General features: G+C 39.1%; 1 protein-coding gene across 4 annotated transcripts in view; it reads left to right on the plus strand.

Annotated features, from left to right (window-relative positions):
- The window catches only part of LOC137640028 (zinc finger protein 665-like), a 173,532-nt gene that overhangs the window by 97,079 nt on the left and 57,880 nt on the right, over nucleotides 1–18,573 (plus strand). For 3 of the 4 annotated variants that reach the window (XM_068372391.1, XM_068372392.1, XM_068372393.1), the window contains exon 2: nucleotides 2,318–2,532. The exons of the other annotated variant lie outside the window; for it this stretch is intronic. The gene's annotated coding sequence lies outside the window, so the exon portion shown is untranslated. The remainder of the gene's footprint in view (nucleotides 1–2,317; nucleotides 2,533–18,573) is intronic. 4 annotated transcript variants of the gene reach the window in all.

The raw sequence follows: 18,573 nt of genomic DNA on the forward strand, positions 1-18,573 counted from the left end.
ATGAATTACTACCAATTGTGTCACGTGGTGGGCCGGGATATCGGGTAAAACTCGCTGGTAAGAGACTGATGTCTCGCCAGGTAAATCCTCGGACAGCTGGGTAGCGTCAGGTTCCGATATCTTTTAAAGGCCTCTCGTGGCATGGTTGGTTTCGACCTGGCCTTTCATTAGAAGGGGCTAGCGTTTGATCCCAAGTATGAGGTAGAAATTTATTTCTATTTGAACACGATGTTGTGTTGATATTTATCCATATTGACTCATTAGGGGTAATTTGAATGAATTACTACCAATTGTGTCACGTGGTGGGCCGGGATATCGGGTAAAACTCGCTGGTAAGAGACTAATGTCTCGCCAGGTAAATCCTCGGACAGCTGGGTAGCGTCAGGTTCCGATATCTTTTAAAGGCCTCTCGTGGCATGGTTGGTTTCGACCTGGCCTTTCATTAGAAGGGGCTAGCGTTCGATCCCAAGTATGAGTAGAAATTTATATATATATATATATACAGTATATATATATATATATATATTATATATGTATATATATATGTATATATATATATATATATTTACATATTTATATATATATATATATATATATACATATATATATACATATATATACATATGTATATACACACACACACACACATATATATATATATATATGGATAAATATCAACACAACATTGTGTTCAAATAGAAATAAGAATATATATATACATATATATATATATATATATATGTACACACACACACACATATATATATATATATATACATACATACATACATACATACATACATACATACATACATATATATATATATGTATATATATACATACATATATATATATATATATATGAAATACCTATACATATTGTGGATAAATACTTATACTTATTGTGGATAAATACCTATATATATTGTGGATAAATACTTATACATATTATGGATAAATACTTATACATATTGGTGATAAATAGTATACTTGTAAATCATCTTCACCATCATCTTCTCCTGCGCCTATTGATGCAATGGGCCTCGGTTAGATTTTGCCAGTCGTCTATATCTTGAGTTTTTAATTCACTGCTCCATTCATCATCTCCCACTTCGCGCTTCATAGTCCTCAAGCATATTCCCCATATATCCAATGCTCTATGCTATTAAGTATGCACTTGCGTGTATTAATTACTTATCTGAATGGCTAATGACTAATATTGGAGATAAGACAGCTGTTTATGGTATATACACGTGTATCTAAATCGTTACGTATACAGTACTTGTGTTTGATAGTCATTTAGGAATGACTTAATACATGTATGACTCTATACATGTGCAACACTCAGCAGCATTTGCCTGGCCCTCCTTGGTCCTAGCTTGGGTGGGGGCTTCGGCACTGATCAAATGTAATATGGTCAGTCTTTAGGGCATTGTCCTGCTTGATAGGGCAATGTCACTGTCCCTTGCCTCTGCCATTCATGTGCGGCCTTTAAACCTTTAAACGTACATACACCTGTTCTGAGTGAAAGGGTTTGTGTATTAGGCAAAAGTCTCCCACCATCACCAATCCGCAGTAGCCAGCTTGGTGGTAAAAACTGTCCAAAGCCCAGGCATGAGTAAAGACGTGTCTGAGGCCTGTGTCCTGCAGTGGCCTAGAAAAGGCTGCATTTGTTGTACAATATACATATTTCGTACGATTGACTTAAATGTAAGTTTTAAGACATTGCATACGTATGTAGGCCTATTTATGTGTATAGTCTTGTATGCATAGGTCCTGCTTTATACAATTTTTCATTTTGCATACTATATAAATGCAGTTTTAATGATTAAACTTGTGGATACATATTCATTCTAAATTTGTAATTCAATGTTGAAATATTTCTGTATTTACACTCCTAAGACTTTAGAAACATTACTTTTTTATCTGCTTTAATAAGCCCCGTCACATTATTGCTTTCATTGGTATACCTGCTTCATAGGTCATAGCCTACCAGTTAACATAATTATTGAAAGAGCTTTGTGAAGCAGTAATTTTGTAGTTTTTAATGTGAATTTGTAATTGTTAATGTGATTTATTTAAGATTTATCATGAGACTAGTTTGGAGATTGCAGTGTCCTGATCATGAGTCTAATTCTCTAATTCTCTCCGTCATAGGAGCCTCTTTAACCCAGAGCCAAGTATGGAGCTTTCAACATGCTAATCATGAGTTTAATTCTCTGTTACAGGAGCCTCTTTAGCCATGTATCAAGCTTGGAGATTTCAATGTCCTAATCATGAGTCTAATTCTCTAATTCTCTAATTCTCTCTGTCACAGGAGCCTCGACTGAAACAGAACCATGTGAGGTGAGGTGCCATGAACGGCAAGTCCAAAGAATGCAGCACTGACAACACGAACAATAATAACAATAATAATAACAGTAGCAACAGCAACAGCGGCAGTAATAGCAATCCGGAGAGCAACAATCCTCAGCGCAGCGACAAAGACAAGACGTCTGGGGAGGCCTCTAGAGTCTAGACAGCCCACATCAGGTCAGTAAGTCTTCCTTCAGTTTTAGCAGGGAAAAAATATTCTTAAAGCCTGGCTGACACTGGCACGCATTTGTCGTGGCAAGGCGTGACACTTTTGTGGCACGCACTGGGAGGTTCCCGCACTGTTCACGACAAGTTCACGCATAATTCACAACGAGTTCACGAGAAGTTCACTACATTGGCACGACGAGTTCACGACACATTCACGCATAGTTTTCGCACTTCCCGCATTGGCATTCATCGTTCACGCCAGTTCACGACTAGGCCACGCCATATAAAAACGGGGCTTCTCCAACCCGAGGACATTCTTGGATTGGCTTCGGAAGAGACAACAATGCTTACTGTCAGAGACACCATTGCAAAGAGGAGAAAATACCTATACCTGGCAGCTGCTGTAGCCTTTGTTGGAGAGCAGCAGAAAAGGCTGGCAGAGGAAAAAGAGAAACAAAAGGCAACCCCACCTCAAAGAAAGATAGGAAGGAAAGAGTTGGTCAGGGAATGGTTAACCAAGCACGACTTTGGACAGTATGACAGTCTATTGACTGAACTCCACAAGGAAGATCAAAGGGGCTACAAAAATTACCTCAGAATCACACCTGACCTGTTTCAAGAGATGGTTGACAAGTTAACCCCGCACCTCCAGAAGCAGTCCACCTTTTTTAGGGAACCGCTTCAAGTTGGACTCAAGCTTGCTGTCACCCTCCGCTTTTTAGCCACTGGAAATTCCTATCAAAGTCTGCAGTACAGCTTCAGGGTTAAAGCAAGTACCATCTGCAAGTTCATACCCGAGGTGTGTAAAGCCGTCATCGCGGTCTACAAGGACGAAGTGCTGCGCTGCCCCCAAAACTGAAGAGGCCTGGAAGGAAGTTGCTGCCAGGTTCAGCTCCAGATGGAATTACCACAACTGTCTGGGGGCTGTGGATGGAAAGCACATCGCCATAAAGAAGCCACGCAATGCTGGCTATTACTACTACAATTACAAGGGCTTCCACAGCATTGTACTGATGGCAGTGGCAGATGCTTCCTACAAGTTCCTCTATGTGGATGTTGGGGCAGAGGGTGGTGCGTCGGATGGAGGAACATGGAGCAACTGTTCTCTGCATGATGCTGTAGAAGACAACAGAGCTGGAGTGCCTCAACCAGAACCACTCCCTAATGATGGCCACCCAGTGCCCTATCACTTCGTAGGGGATGACGCCTTTGCTCTCCGAACCTGGATGATGAAACCATTCTCCCATCGGTCACAAGTCCTACGAGAACGCATATATAGCTACAGGTTGTCTCGTGCTCGACGTGTCGTGGAGAATGCCTTTGGAATTTTATGTCAAAGGTTCCGTTGCTTCTTGACGACGATGCAGCAGAACCCCGACACCATCAACCTGATCACTATGTGTGCCTGTGTCCTGCACAACCTCGTCCTCATCAGATACCCATGCGCTTTGTCAGAAGTGGACTACGAAGATCCGGACACACATGCTCTGATCCCTGGTGGATGGAGGACTGAGCAACACCTGCAGGGGCTGGAGCCTCTACCCGGCCATCATACTCAGAAGGATGCAAAGGATCAGCGAGACTACCTTTCACATTACTACATGTCCCCTGCTGGTGCTGTCCCTTGGCAAGAAAAAATTGTAGTACCTCCATGAGCTGCATAGTTGTTCCATTTTATAAATAAAAGAAACGTATCTTTTTTCGTGTGAATTTTTTGTTGCCCTTTATTTTTTCAAATAAGAAAGCATTTTATTTACATATAAACAGCAGACATCAAATATGTACAAGTATTACATTCCAATTATTTACAAATATTTACAAGTGTCTCATCTCATCTCAGTCAGTGTCCTTGCTGGTATTTTTTTTCCCTTTATTTTTTGGTTTATTTTTCTTTCCTTTTTATTTAGTGTTTTATTTTTTTTTTCCATTTTTTCACTTTATTTAAAGGTTATGCAGAAAAATAATTGTTTTGAAATAAGAAATCATTTTATTTACATTAAAACAGCAAACATCAAAAAATTTTTGGTTGATTTTTCTTTCTTTTTTATTATTTGTTTGTTTCCATTTTCTTTCTCTTGATTTTAAGGTAATAGAGAAAAATAAGTGTGTTGAAATAAGAAATCATTTTATTTACATTAAAACAGCAAACATAAAAATTTTTTTGGTTTATTTTTCTTTCCTTTTTATTTATTTTTTCGTTTCCATTTTCTTTCTCTTTATTTTAAGGTTATAGAAATGTTTTGAAATAAGAAATAATTTTATTTACATTAAAACAGCAAACATCAAAAAATTTTTGGTTTATTTTTCTTTCTTTTTTATTATTTGTTCGTTTCCATTTTCTTTCTCTTGAGTTTAAGGTAATAGAGAAAAATAAGTGTGTTGAAATAAGAAATCATTTTATTTACATTAAACCAGCAAACAAAAATTTTTTTGGTTTATTTTTCTTTCATTTTTATTTATTTTTTCGTTTCCATTTGTTTTCTCTTTATTTTAAAGTTATAGAAATGTTTTGAAATAAGAAATAATTTTATTTACATTAAAACAGCAAACATCAAAAAGTTTTGGGTTTATTTTTCTTTCCTTTTTATTGTTTTTTCGTTTCCATTTTTTTTTTTTTTGTATTTTAAGGTAATAGACAAAAATAAGTGTTTTGAAATAAAAAATATTTTATTTACATTAAAACAGCATATATGTACAAGTATCACAGTCCAATTATTTACAAATATTTACAAGTGTCTCATCAGTCGGTGTCCTTGTCCTTGGTGGTTGTGGTACTGCTGCATGGGGATGCCTGCTGGACTGGTGGGGTGTTGAGTTCCTTGGAGGTGTAGAGGGGTGAGGGTGACATGGCCTCTTCTAGGTTGCTCTCGAGGGTCCCCGGGGTCAGGACAGGGAAGCTGAGTGGTGTCAGAGGGGACTCGAATGTCGATGACAGCGACGACAATGAAGGTGTTGGTGAAGGAGCTTGGACAAGGGTGGGCGAGGATAATGAGGTTGATGGTGAAGGACCCTGGACAGGGGTGGCTGACAGTGCAGTTGGCATCCCTGGTTGCCACTCTGTGTTACGGGGCCAGGAAGACTGGCCTGAGTACTGTGGTGACTGGGGCGGCATCCAGTTATGACTGGCTGGACGATGCTGCTGCTGCTGCTCTGGCTGTGCCTGCGAGGGTGCTGGTTGAGGTGGATGCCAGAACTGCTGCTGCTGAGGGGGCTGCCAAGGTTGCTGCTGCTGTGGGGGCTGCCAAGGTTGCTGTTGCTGTGGGCCTGCCCAGGTCACGACTGGTTGTTGCTGTGGCTGCTGGAAGACCTGACGCCGCTGCCTGTAGCGGTGTACAAGGTTGAGGCACTCAATCTGGAACTCATGCCAGTAGTCCTCTGGGATGGCACGCATGTGGCCTTCCAGCAGGCACGCAAAATCGTGAACAATCTTGTGCTGGCCGCTGAACGAGGTCGCCAAGGATTCTGCTTTCGACATGATCTGAAACATACAAACATTGTAACAATTTAGTACAGCATTTTAATGCAACAGATTGCACATTCTATGTCAAAAACAATGGATGAAACTGGAATACAATCTACATGTAGACATTTGGATTCTCACATTCTTCAATACAGTACTGAAGTCCTTGTCAGACACCCAGGTGTCGCTGGGTGTGGTGTCTAGTGTTGTTGGGATGGACCGCTTCCCCTTGCCCTTGTCCTTCCAGGTGCTGGTAGATGCTTGGCTGTGGGAACCTGTGGACCTCACTTCATCATCGTCTCTGTCGCTGACCGTCACTGCACCTGCTTCTGAGCCAGGAAACTGCTCACTGGAGACTGTCTCTCCCCGGACGATATGTTGTATTGTAGTGGTTTGCGGACTGTGGCCAGAGGTAGCACCCGAACTGCCTAGTGTCCCAATGCCGACCACAACCCGACGTTCACTACACAACAAATATACAACGGTGTAATACCCAAAAAAAACTAAGTAACAGGTCAAGAGAACGGAGTTCTGGGCACCACCCCTTGATTTATACTGGGCAAGGGGACCCAGCTTGAACCTTGTTATTTATCATACCTTTCCTTCTCTTGCCTTTGGCTTGCTGATTATAAGTAAAGGTATAAGAACATTAGGTGAAAGGGAATATTATAATTAATAAAGGAACACACTGTGGGAGGAAAGAATTATGATAAATTTCTGTACTTAAGAGATCTTAAAAAACAGTGGCTAGGGAAGGGGGGCACATTGGTGTAGGAACTGGAATGATATGCTGTATTCATAAAACACAAGAAAAAAAATATTTATTTGGAAAAACAGTTAGGAATAATATATCAAGTAGAATAATCAAAGGGCAAAATTAACATCCCTTTTGCATATTTTACCAGCAAGAGAAAAAATACTAGCTACATGCAAGATATACCACTTCAGTTACAAAACGGAACATTAAAATCCTAACAAAACATGACTGCAGAACCCTCAATGCCCGAATTCTTTACTGAAAACTTCCCCAATGTTAATAATCAATGGCCTTAATATTGACCAGTCATGTTCTGCCGTCAAATCTGCTTTGAAGAACGGCAGCTTAAACTGAAGAATGGCATGCCAATATACAGCTGAGGGACAGTGTCTGTCTTCCCTCATTACTTGCAATCACATCACACAATTCATTCTTACACTAAAGTTTCTGTAAGCTTTCAGAAGTGTTTGCATCACATTGGTGGGAAAGTATGAAAAATATTGCACTTTACTTAATACAACACCTCAATACAGTTTTTTCCTTGATCGCAGGACTCTAACATACCATAATTTAATTCTTGTCCCACATCTCTCTCATATCATGAATATGGAAAACTCAGTCACCATAAACCTTTTTTTTTCAGCAGGAGTCTCAGATCTCCAATCGGCAGGATTCCCTGTCATCCCAATCTCTTTTACAAGTTGGCCCTTATCAGTCTGACGATGAAGGTATTCATGAGTCATTGCAGACCTTCAGTTATAACAGTTAAACAGACCACTACACACTAGTAACAGGCAATACCCTAATTCTCTCACCCTTACACTCCCTACTGAGTGTAGGGGGCTGCTGTCGATACCTCGATTATGTATCTATCAATACCTGGAAATAAGATAATAACAAATACAAGCATTTTTTTTATATAGGCACAGAGGGATATAAATATATATATATATATATATATATATATATATATATATATATATATATATAGTGAACCCTCGTTTATCGCGGTAGATAGGTTCCAGACGCGGCCGCGATAGGTGAAATTCCGCGAAGTAGTGACATCATATTTACCTATTTATTTAACATGTATATTCGGACTTTTAAAACCTTCCCTTGTACGTAGTACTGTTAACAAACCACCCTTTAATGTACAGAACACTTAATGCATGTACTACAGCACCCTAAACTAAAACAGGCACAAATATTAAAGGCGATTTTATATCATGCGTTTCCTAAACACCTAAAAAGCACGATAAAAAATGGCAACCAATGTTTTGTTTACGTTCATCTCTGATCATAATGAAGAAACAAACTCATTTAGTGTACACATATATGTATAGGTTAGTTTTTGCATCGATTATATTGATTATACAGTACTGTATGTTGATTTTTTTATTACCATTGTTTTAGTTTACGTATTTTTCTTAGGACTTCCAAATGAAATGTTTTTCTTTATGACGCCGCCTGAAACGACGGCGTCATAAAGTACTGTACGCTCAGTAAACAACCACGCTCAGAACAAACAAGGCATTTAACGCGCATGATGATAGTGATAAATAATGATACAGTACAGTATTTACAGTAAAAGCATTTACAAAATATGTTACCTTACAAATATAATTTACCGTATCTACTGTATATAAAATCATACAGTACAGTGAACCCTCGTTTATCGCGGTAGATAGGTTCCAGACGCGGGCGCGATAGGTGAAAATCCGCGAAGTAGTGACATCATATTTACCTATTTATTTAACATGTATATTCGGACTTTTAAAACCTTCCCTTGTACGTAGTACTGTTAACAAACTACCCTTTAATGTACAGAACACTTAATGCATGTACTACAGTACCCTAAACTAAAACAGGCACAAATATTAAAGGCGATTTTATATCATGCGTTTCCTAAACACCTAAAAAGCCCGATAAAAAATGGCAACCAATGTTTTGTTTACGTTTATCTCTGATCATAATGAAGAAACAAACTCATTTAGTGTACTGTACACATATATGTATAGGTTAGTTTTTGCATCGATTATATTGATGTATACAGTATGTTGATTTTGTTATTACCAATGTTTTACTTAATTTTCCTTAGGACTTCCAAATGAAATGTTTTTCTTTATGACGCCGCCTGAAACGACGGCGTCATAAAGTACGCTCAGTAAACAACCACGCTCAGAACAAAGAAGGCATTTAACGCGCATGATGAAAGTGATAAATAATGATATTTACAGTACATAAAAGCTTTTAGAAAATATGTTATTACAAATATTATTTACCGTATCTATATAAAATCATACATTACATACTGTACGTAGCAAAGCAGGAAAACAATTTACGAGAGAGAGAGAGAGAGAGAGAGAGAGAGAGAGAGAGAGAGGTAGAGAGAGAGAGAGAGAGAGAGAGATTGTTTTACGTACGTAAATGTAAATTTTAAACAAAAAAAATATGATAGGCTTTAAAAACCTTCCCCTTAACTTAATGCATACAGTACAAAACTATAAAACAGGCACAAATATTAAAATGTTTAAGTAAAAAATAAAGATTGTTATTGTACTCACCACGAAAGAAGTTCAAGAAAAACTTGAATGATGATGGCGATGAATTTGCTGCACAGTAGAAATGATGATGATGAAGCTGATGATGTCTTCTACTGTGCAGCCAATAATAGTATTTTACGTCTCTTCAGACGGAGGTGTCTTTTCCTGGGACACCTCTTCAACTTCTTCCTGAGACACTTCTTCAATTTCTTCTGAGGGCATTGTGATCGGAAGTTGCTCCCGCTGCTTCTTTTTTCGCAAGAGCATCCTGTAGGGAGCCATGTGTTCATCGATCTTGGTGCAGAATTGTACAGAACGAACCATATCCTCGTCCCACTCTTGCGACATTTCTTTCACCTCATTCGCAAGCTTGCAGAGCTTGGCAAGCCGTTCTAATGTTAAGACCGTTTCTTCGACATTTTCTTGGATCTCTTCCTGTGTTTCACTGTCTTCACTGCCCGATTTCGTCAGGTCTTCGAGGTCTGCGGCCGCGTAACTTCTACTGTCTTTTAACATAGTATCGAGAAGCGTCACCTTCTCAGCAATCGTCATCATCTTTCGGTGCTGTTTAGGCTCACTACCAGCCTTAGTAGAAGCAGAAGGCTTGGGAGGCATTGTACAGTAGGGTTTAACAGAAAGTTCAACAAAAAGTTCAACTTAAAACAGTCACGCACAGCACAGATTAAAGTTCACAATTAACGTCAACACAGCGATACAGCGGGAGACAAAGTGACCGCGGAAAGAGATGCTGCGGGTTGGAGAAGCGGTCAAAACACCAATCAGAGGCTAGATTACAAAACTTGAGTTCTGATTCGTCATCTATCAGCGCTTGAACCAATCACAACCCGTCTTACAGTACTATGATGCGTTGGTTACCTACTCATAGAAGATGCCCCGCGCATACTGAACGTACGTAGATTAAGTACAAGACCGTAATAATAATAAATAATGATAATAATACTGTACAGTAATAATAATAATAATAATGATAATAATAATAACAATAATAATTTTATTAACCCTGGATAGGTACGCTCCTCGGACACCCCTTTAAGGGTATACTCGGACGCGAACGACCCCGACGCCAAAAAAAATTCTTGAAAAATCAGTTTTTGCAGTAACCTCCTTTTTTCTTTTGCCAAAAAAAACTTCAATGAATGCTTAAAACAACTGTAAAGATAAATACTACTCATCTGCAGAAAAACTATTTATTATAAATATTTTAAAAAATTAAGTAGAAAAAAAAAAGACCTGACATAAAAATTCATAAAAAAAAAGTTTATACATATATACACAAATCCTTTTAGGAATTGATTCTTGAATGTTTAGGACACATCTTGATGTATTTTGGATGAAGTCAGACCCATGGAGGTGAAGATCTGAAATGAGAAAAAAAGGGTAACTTTTTTTGGCCAAAAAAATTTGTCCAAATTTCATGAATTTTTTTGGGTACCCAAATGAAATAGGAAGTGGCTAATGTTTTTAGGGAATAAACATATGTTATCCTAAAATAGAAATATGTAAAAAAATCTTCATTATTTTGTAAATTACATTTATATCAGGGGCCATATCTAAAGGTAATTTTTTGAGTACTTAGAAATTTCGTAAAAAAATACATATATTTAATATATAATATGATATTTATGCAGGTAAAAATATACCAAAATATCACAAATTCTATAGGGAACAAGAATATATATAGATAGGGCAGCTTACGCTTCGGATATGTCCACAAAATGGCCGCCAACCACACTGACTCAGACTCCCTAATCTGCCACTTGAAATGTAGAAAGGGTATGTCAATTTCAAGGTGTTATTTACTAATCCAATTATTATTGGATATGCATAAAAATTGTATGGTGGGTTGCTGGATAATTGTCGATTATTTTACGACTATAAAATTAAAATTCTGACCCAAAAAATTTTTTTTGAAGGGAAACAAAATCGAAAAAAAAAAATGTAAAACAATATAATATTTTAGCTAAAAAAATTTGATGATATTCAATCAAAAAAAAAGTAAACAAAATTTTCCGACAAATAAACATCTAGAGGAATCATTACTCTGTGATAGTTCCTTAGTACGTAGTAATTTTGAAAGAATTGGGAAAAAACGAAAAAATGGCAATCACCGGAAAATCGAACACATACCTATATATACGCCATATCTGGCTAAAAAAAAGATAGGCATGGGTAGCCAGATCATCTAGAAACACTTTCCAACACTATAAAAATATAAGTTTTGCGACACTACTTGCCAATTCCTTACGGTAACATGACTAAGCAAAAAAATGCAAAACAAATAAAAAGGGGCACTCGCGGAAAAATGGCTAACATTCAAATATACGGCATTTCAGAAAAAAAAAAATTCAGCCACGTGCTAGGCAAACCATCAAGGCACATTTTCCGACAAATAAACATCTAAATGAATAATTACTCTGTGATAGTTCCTTAGTACGTAGTAATTTTGAAAGAAATGGGAAAAAACGAAAAAATGGCAATCACAGGAAAATCGAACACATACCTATATATACGCCATATCTGGCTATAAAAAGAAGATAGGCATGGGTAGCCAGATCATCTAGAAACACTTTCCAACACTATAAAATTATAAGTTTTGCGACACTACTTGCCAATTCCTTACGGTAACATGACTAAGCAAAAAAATGCAAAACAAATAAAAAGGGGCACTCGTGGAAAAATGGCCATTCTAATATACGGCATTTCAGAAAAAAAAAATTTCAGCCACGTGCTAGGCAAACCATCAAGGCACATTTTCCGACAAATAAACATATAAATGAAATATTACTCTGTGATAGTTCCTTAGTACGTAGTAATTTTGAAAGAAATGGGAAAAAACGAAAAAATGGCAATCACAGGAAAATCGAACACATACTTATATATACGCCATATCTGGCTAAAAAAAAAATAGGCATGGGTAGCCAGATCATCTAGAAACACTTTCCAACACTATAAAAATATAAGTTTTGCGACACTACTTGCCAATTCCTTACGGTAACATGACTAAGCAAAAAAATGCAAAACAAATAAAAAGGGGCACTTGCGGAAAAATGCCCAACATTCTAATATACGGCATCTCAGATAAAAAAAAAAGACATGCACGTGTTAGCCCAACCATCAAGGCACACTTTCTAACACATAAACATGAAAAAAAAATCAATAATATACGGCAATTCCTTACTACGTAGTAAATTTTTACAAATATTGAAAAAAAACAGAAATTGGCAACCGCAGTTAAATACCCAATATACCAATAACTACGTCGTATCTGACAAAAACAAAATCACGCATGGGTAGCCAGATCATCTACACACACTTTCCAACACTAAAAAAGCAAAAGTTTTACGATACTATTTCGCAATATCTTACGGAAAAATGACTTGGCAAAAAAATGAAAAAAAAATGAAAAAGGGACACTCGCGGTAAAATGCCCGACATTCTAATATACGGCATCTCAGATAAAAAAAAAAGACATGCACGTGTTAGCCCAACCATCAAGGCACACTTTCTAACACATAAACATGAAAAAAAAATGAATAATATACGGCAATTCCTTACTACGTAGTAATTTTTACAAATATTGAAAAAAAACAGAAATTGGTAACCGCAGTTAAATACCCAATATACCAATAACTACGTCGTATCTGACAAAAACAAAGTCATGCATGGGTAGCCAGATCATCTAGACACACTTTCCAACACTAAACAAGCAAAAGTTTTACGACCCTATTTGGCAATATCTTACGGAAAAATGACTTGGCAAAAAAATGAAAAAAAATGAAAAAGGGGCACTCGCGGTAAAATGGTCCTCGTGGTGATGAACGACATTTTAACTAAAAAAAAAATCATGCACATGGTAGCCAAACAATCCACCAAGACTTTCCACAACTGATAACCTATACAAGTTGCACCATTCTACGACAATTTCATAATACGTAATAACTTTGATAATTATGCAAACTACCTTAGAAGGGTAAACTCGGTCGCGCTCGACCCCGACGCGTCTCAGAAATCGGGGAAGGAGTACAGCTACAGCAATGCACATCTGGACACTACTAGAGCGTGTAGGGGAGACACCTCCTGCAGGTCGATCACCCACAAATTCAGTCACGGGGGTGAGTCACGTGAGAAAAACCTGTTTTTTTTTGACGCTCGGGGTCGCAAACGACCCATCGTACCTATCCAGGGTTAACAACAACAACAATAATAATAATAATAACAATAATAATAATACAGCTTTACGTACGCTATTTTACGCCTCTCTCTCTCTCTCTCTCTCTCTCTCTCTCTCTCTCTCTCTCTCTCTCTCTCTCTCTCTCTCTCTCGTACGCTTATTCGAAATGTGATTTTTGCAACAAAGAATATTATTGGATGCAGTACTACGTACGTATACATACAAAAGATTCATGGAAAAGAAGCATATCCATTACAGTACACACCATTCTAATATGGTATGACTGCATCTGATTTGCGTTTCATGTTCGATTTAATTTTACTACGTACTGTATACAGTACTGAATTATCGTATGATCACGTTCTCTTTTCGTGTTTTATTTCTTTCTGTGCTTAATTATATGTCATATGTAATGCAATGAACAATCAGTAAGAGCAGATATTACTAATTACAGTATTAATGGAATTACAGGTAACGAAATATCGTATTTGGGGTCTTCAGATATTGCGGTATTTTCGAAATTTCCGGAAAATCCGCGATATGTATATATATATGGGTTATGGAAAAACCCCGCGAAGTGGTGAATCCGCGATTGTCGAACCGCGAAGTAGCGAGGGTTCACTGTACTGTACAGCACATACAGTATTGTACGTAGCAAAGCAGGAAAACTATTTACGAGAGAGAGAGAGAGAGAGAGAGAGAGAGAGAGAGAGAGAGATTGTTTTACGTACGTACAGTAAATGTAAATTTTAAACATAAAAAATCAATTTACGAGAGAGAGAGAGAGAGAGAGAGAGAGAGAGAGATTGTTTTACGTACGTAAATGTAAATTTTAAACAAAAAATATATGATAGGTTACAACATGTAGACTTTTAAAACCTTCCCTTTAACTTAATGCATACAGTACGTACAGTACTAAACTATAAAACAGGCACAAATACAGTTTTAGAATGTAAGAATATTAAAGTAAAAAATAAAGATTGTTACTGTACTCACCACGAAAGAAGTTGAAGAAAAACTTGAATGATGATGGCGATGAATTTGCTGCACAGTAGAAATGATGATGATGAAGCTGATGATGTGTTCTACTGTGCAGCCAGGTAGTATTTTACGTCTCTTCAGACGGAGGTGTCTTTTCCTGGGACACCTCTTCAACTTCTTCCTGGGAAACTTCTTCAATTTCTTCCGAAGGCGTACTAGCAGGAGGAACTGGCTCTTTTTTGCGAGGCTGGAAGAACATTGTGATCGGAAGTTGTTGCCGCTGCTTCTTTTTTCGATCCAAGAGCATTTTGTAGGGAGTCATGTCTTCATCGATCTTGTTGCAGAATTGCATCGAGCGAACCATATCCTCGTCCCACTCTTGCAACATTTCTTTCAACTCCTTCGCATGGTTGCAGGCCTTGGCAAGCCGTTCTAATGTTAAGCCCGTTTCTTCGACATTTTCTTGGGTCTCTTCCTGGGTTTCACTCTCTTCTTCGCTTGCCGATTTCGTCAGGTCTTCGAGGTCTGCGTCAGTTAGGGGCTGGGAATGGCAGTCCAACAACTCGTCGACGTCTTCAGTCGTCATGTCGCCAAACCCGTCACCTCCAATTATGGCAGCCAACTGCACAGATTTGCGTATTGCAGAGTGTTGGATTTCCGACGGAGTAAATCCCTTGTCGTCGTAAACAATCTCGGGCCACAACTTCTTCCAGCTCGCATTCACGGTTGCAGGTTTCATCTCTTGAAGTGCCTTCTGAATATTCTGCAGGCACGTGGCTATGGTGTACTGCCGCCAGTACGCCTTCAAGTTAAAATCTTCATCCTCATCATCTTGGGCAGCATCCACACACGCAACGAGGTCCGCCAAGGTGTTCTTCGTGTAGAGGGCCTTGAACGCCCTGATAACCCCCTGGTCCATCGGTTGAATTAATGACGTGGTGTTGGGTGGCAGGAACTCAACCTGAATGCCCTCATGCGACAGGTCAGTTGCGTGTCCACCAGCGTTATCCATAAGGAGAAGGATCTTGAATGGCAAGCCCTTCTCTACGAGATATTTGCTGACTTGCGGGATAAAACACTGATGGAACCAGTTGGAGGTCAGCATCTTCGTAATCCATGCTTTTTGATTATGCATCCAGTACACGGGAAGGAGATTCTTATTTTTATTTTTCAAAGCGCGAGGATTTTTCGACTTATAAATAAGCCCCGGCTTTAGCAAAAATCCAGCAGCATTGCCACACATCACGAGGGTAACGCGATCCTTGAATGCTTTAAAGCCAGAGGCTTTGGCTTCCTCTTTGAACAGGAAAGTTCGCGACGGCATTCTCTTCCAAAACAAGCCGGTCTCATCCATATTAAAGACTTGTTCCGGCTTGTATCCACCTTCGGCGATAATATTCTTGAACGTCTGGTTCACGTAAGTTTCAGCAGCGGCAGTGTCAGCGGAAGCAGCCTCCCCATGCAGGGAAACGCTTTTCAGGGCGAAGCGTTTCTGAAACTTCGCGAACCATCCTTTGCTGGCGGAAAAACGTTTCTGAGGCTGGGAATCAGTGGATGTCCCTGGTTGAGGATCATCTGCATCATCATCATCTTCAGCATGGTTGCCGTCGTCGTCTTCAGGTTCCTTTGCAGCAAAATTCTCATATAAGCTCAAAGCCTTTGTTTGGATGGTGTTCGTATCCAAGGCTATGTTCTTCTTCCGGCAGTCGGCAATCCACACAGCTAAAGCACCTTCCATGCGTACGATCGTTTTATTACGCGTTGTAACGACTCGCTTCGCTGATCTGCTAAAGGTGATTGCAGCCGTCTTTCTAATGTTCGCCTCGTCCTTCTTGATATAGCGAACAGTAGATTCGTTGATGCCAAAATGGCGCCCAGCGGACGCGTAACTTCTACCATCTTTTAACATATCGAGAAGCGTAACCTTCTCAGCTATCGTCATCATCCTTCGGTGGCGTTTAGGCTCACTACCAGCCTTAAGAGAAGCAGAACGCTTGGGAGCCATTACAGTAGGATTTGACAAAAAGTTCAACTTAAAAAAGTCGCACACAGCACAGATTCACAAACTTAAGAACGTCTACTCTGCGATACGCGGGAACAGAGAGTGGACGATCCGGGCCCGCGAGAACCTTAGATGCTGCGGGTTGGAGATGATGGCAAAACACCAATCACAGGCTAGATAACAAAACTTGAGTTCTGATTCGTCATCTATCAGCGCTTGAACCAATCACAACCCGTCTTACAGTATATGATGCGTAGGTTACCAACTCATAGAAGATGCCCCGCGCATACCGAACGTACATAGATTAATAATAATAATAATAAATAATGATAATAATACAGTACAGTACTGTAATAATAATAATAATAATGATAATAATAATAACAATCATAATTTTATTAACAACAACAACAATAATAATAACAATATTTAATAGCTTTACGTATGCTACAGTGTTTTATTCTTTTGTAGGATGTGTGTGTGTGTCTCTCTCTCTCTCTCTCTCTCTCGTACGCTTATTCGAAATGTGATTTTTGCAACAAAGAATATTATTGGATGCAGTACTGTACTACGTACGTATACATACAAAAGATTCATGGAAAAGAAGCACATCCATTACATTTGTAGTACTGTACGTACAGTAGTAGTCAACAGCAGCCTTACACCATTCTAATATGGTATGACTGCATCTGATTTGCGTTTCATGTTCGATTTAATTTTACTACGTACTGTATACAGTACTGTATTATCGTATGATCACATTCTCTTTTCGTGTTTTATTTCTTTCTGTGCTGAATTATATATCATATGTAATGTAATGAACAATCAGTAAGAGCAGATATTACTAATTACAGTATTAATGGAATTACAGGTAACAAAATATCGTATTTGGTTGTCTTCAGATTTCGCGGTATTTTCGAATTTTCCGGAAAATCCGCGATATGTATATATATATGGGTTATGGAAAAAACCCGCGAAGTGGTGAATCCGCGATTGTCGAACCGCGAAGTAGCGAGGGTTCACTGTATATATATATATATATATATATATATATATATATATATATATATATATATATATATATATATATATATATATATATATATATATATATATATATATACAGGTATAAAAAAATGACTTTCATACAATACAAATCCACTAAGCTTTCATAGATACAAACATATTTTATTCCAGTATGAGGAAAGCCCACGTTTCCATGATGTGCTCCTCACGGCCACTCCTTTGGGCCTGGCCAGCTCCACTCTTCTTCTCCTTCTTCATAATCTTCCCCACCCTGGTCATCAAGTTCTCGTAATGCTTCCTGCATTGGGCACCAGTGGCAGGAGCATCCAGCTGCTTTCCAAGTTCGTCCCACCGGCTGTTCTTGGCTACTGCGTTGATCCACTCTTTGTGCTTCTTGTCAAACAGCATGGGGTTCTCCTTCACAAGGTCGGCCAACACAGTCTCCGCCTCTTCTGTCCAGCGGTAGTCAGGGATTTCTTTCTTCGACATCCGAACCCGCTTCTTCTGCTTCATTTCATCCTCACTGGATGCCTGACTCTGGCTTGTATCCTGCTGTGTCTCCGGGATCACGAAATTGAGACTTGATATTGATGAGTGAGGAGAATTATCTCGATCAGCGGTCTCTGCCTCTACCATGTTGACTTCTATTCTTCTCCCCCTTCCTTTTGTCAGTCTACTTCTTGGCATGTTGTCTCTTCGCTGGCGAGCTGTGGAATGGCGAGCAGTGTCCTCGAAGCTCTATATATACACCCCAAATCCCACCCGAGCGCCACTGTGGCGGAGTAGGCGTGAACTAGCATGAACTCGTCGGGATCTGGCATGAACTAGTCGTGAACCGGCGTGAACTGGTCGTGAACCGGCGGGAAGTGGTCTGGAACTGGCGTGAACTTGTCGTGAACAGTGCGGGACGATGCGGGAGGATGTGTGCCAGTGCGTGAACTGGTCGTGCCATCAATGCGTGACCATGTCAGTGGGAAGGCACAGCCACGCTGCGACGTGCTCATATTCGTGAACATGTCGTGAACTGGCGTGAACGATGCGTGAACTGGAGTGAACGTCTCATGAACTGTGCGTGGCAGTCGTGGCATG

The sequence above is a fragment of the Palaemon carinicauda genome, chromosome 4 (genome assembly GCF_036898095.1).
Source record: "Palaemon carinicauda isolate YSFRI2023 chromosome 4, ASM3689809v2, whole genome shotgun sequence".
Taxonomy (NCBI): domain Eukaryota; kingdom Metazoa; phylum Arthropoda; class Malacostraca; order Decapoda; family Palaemonidae; genus Palaemon; species Palaemon carinicauda.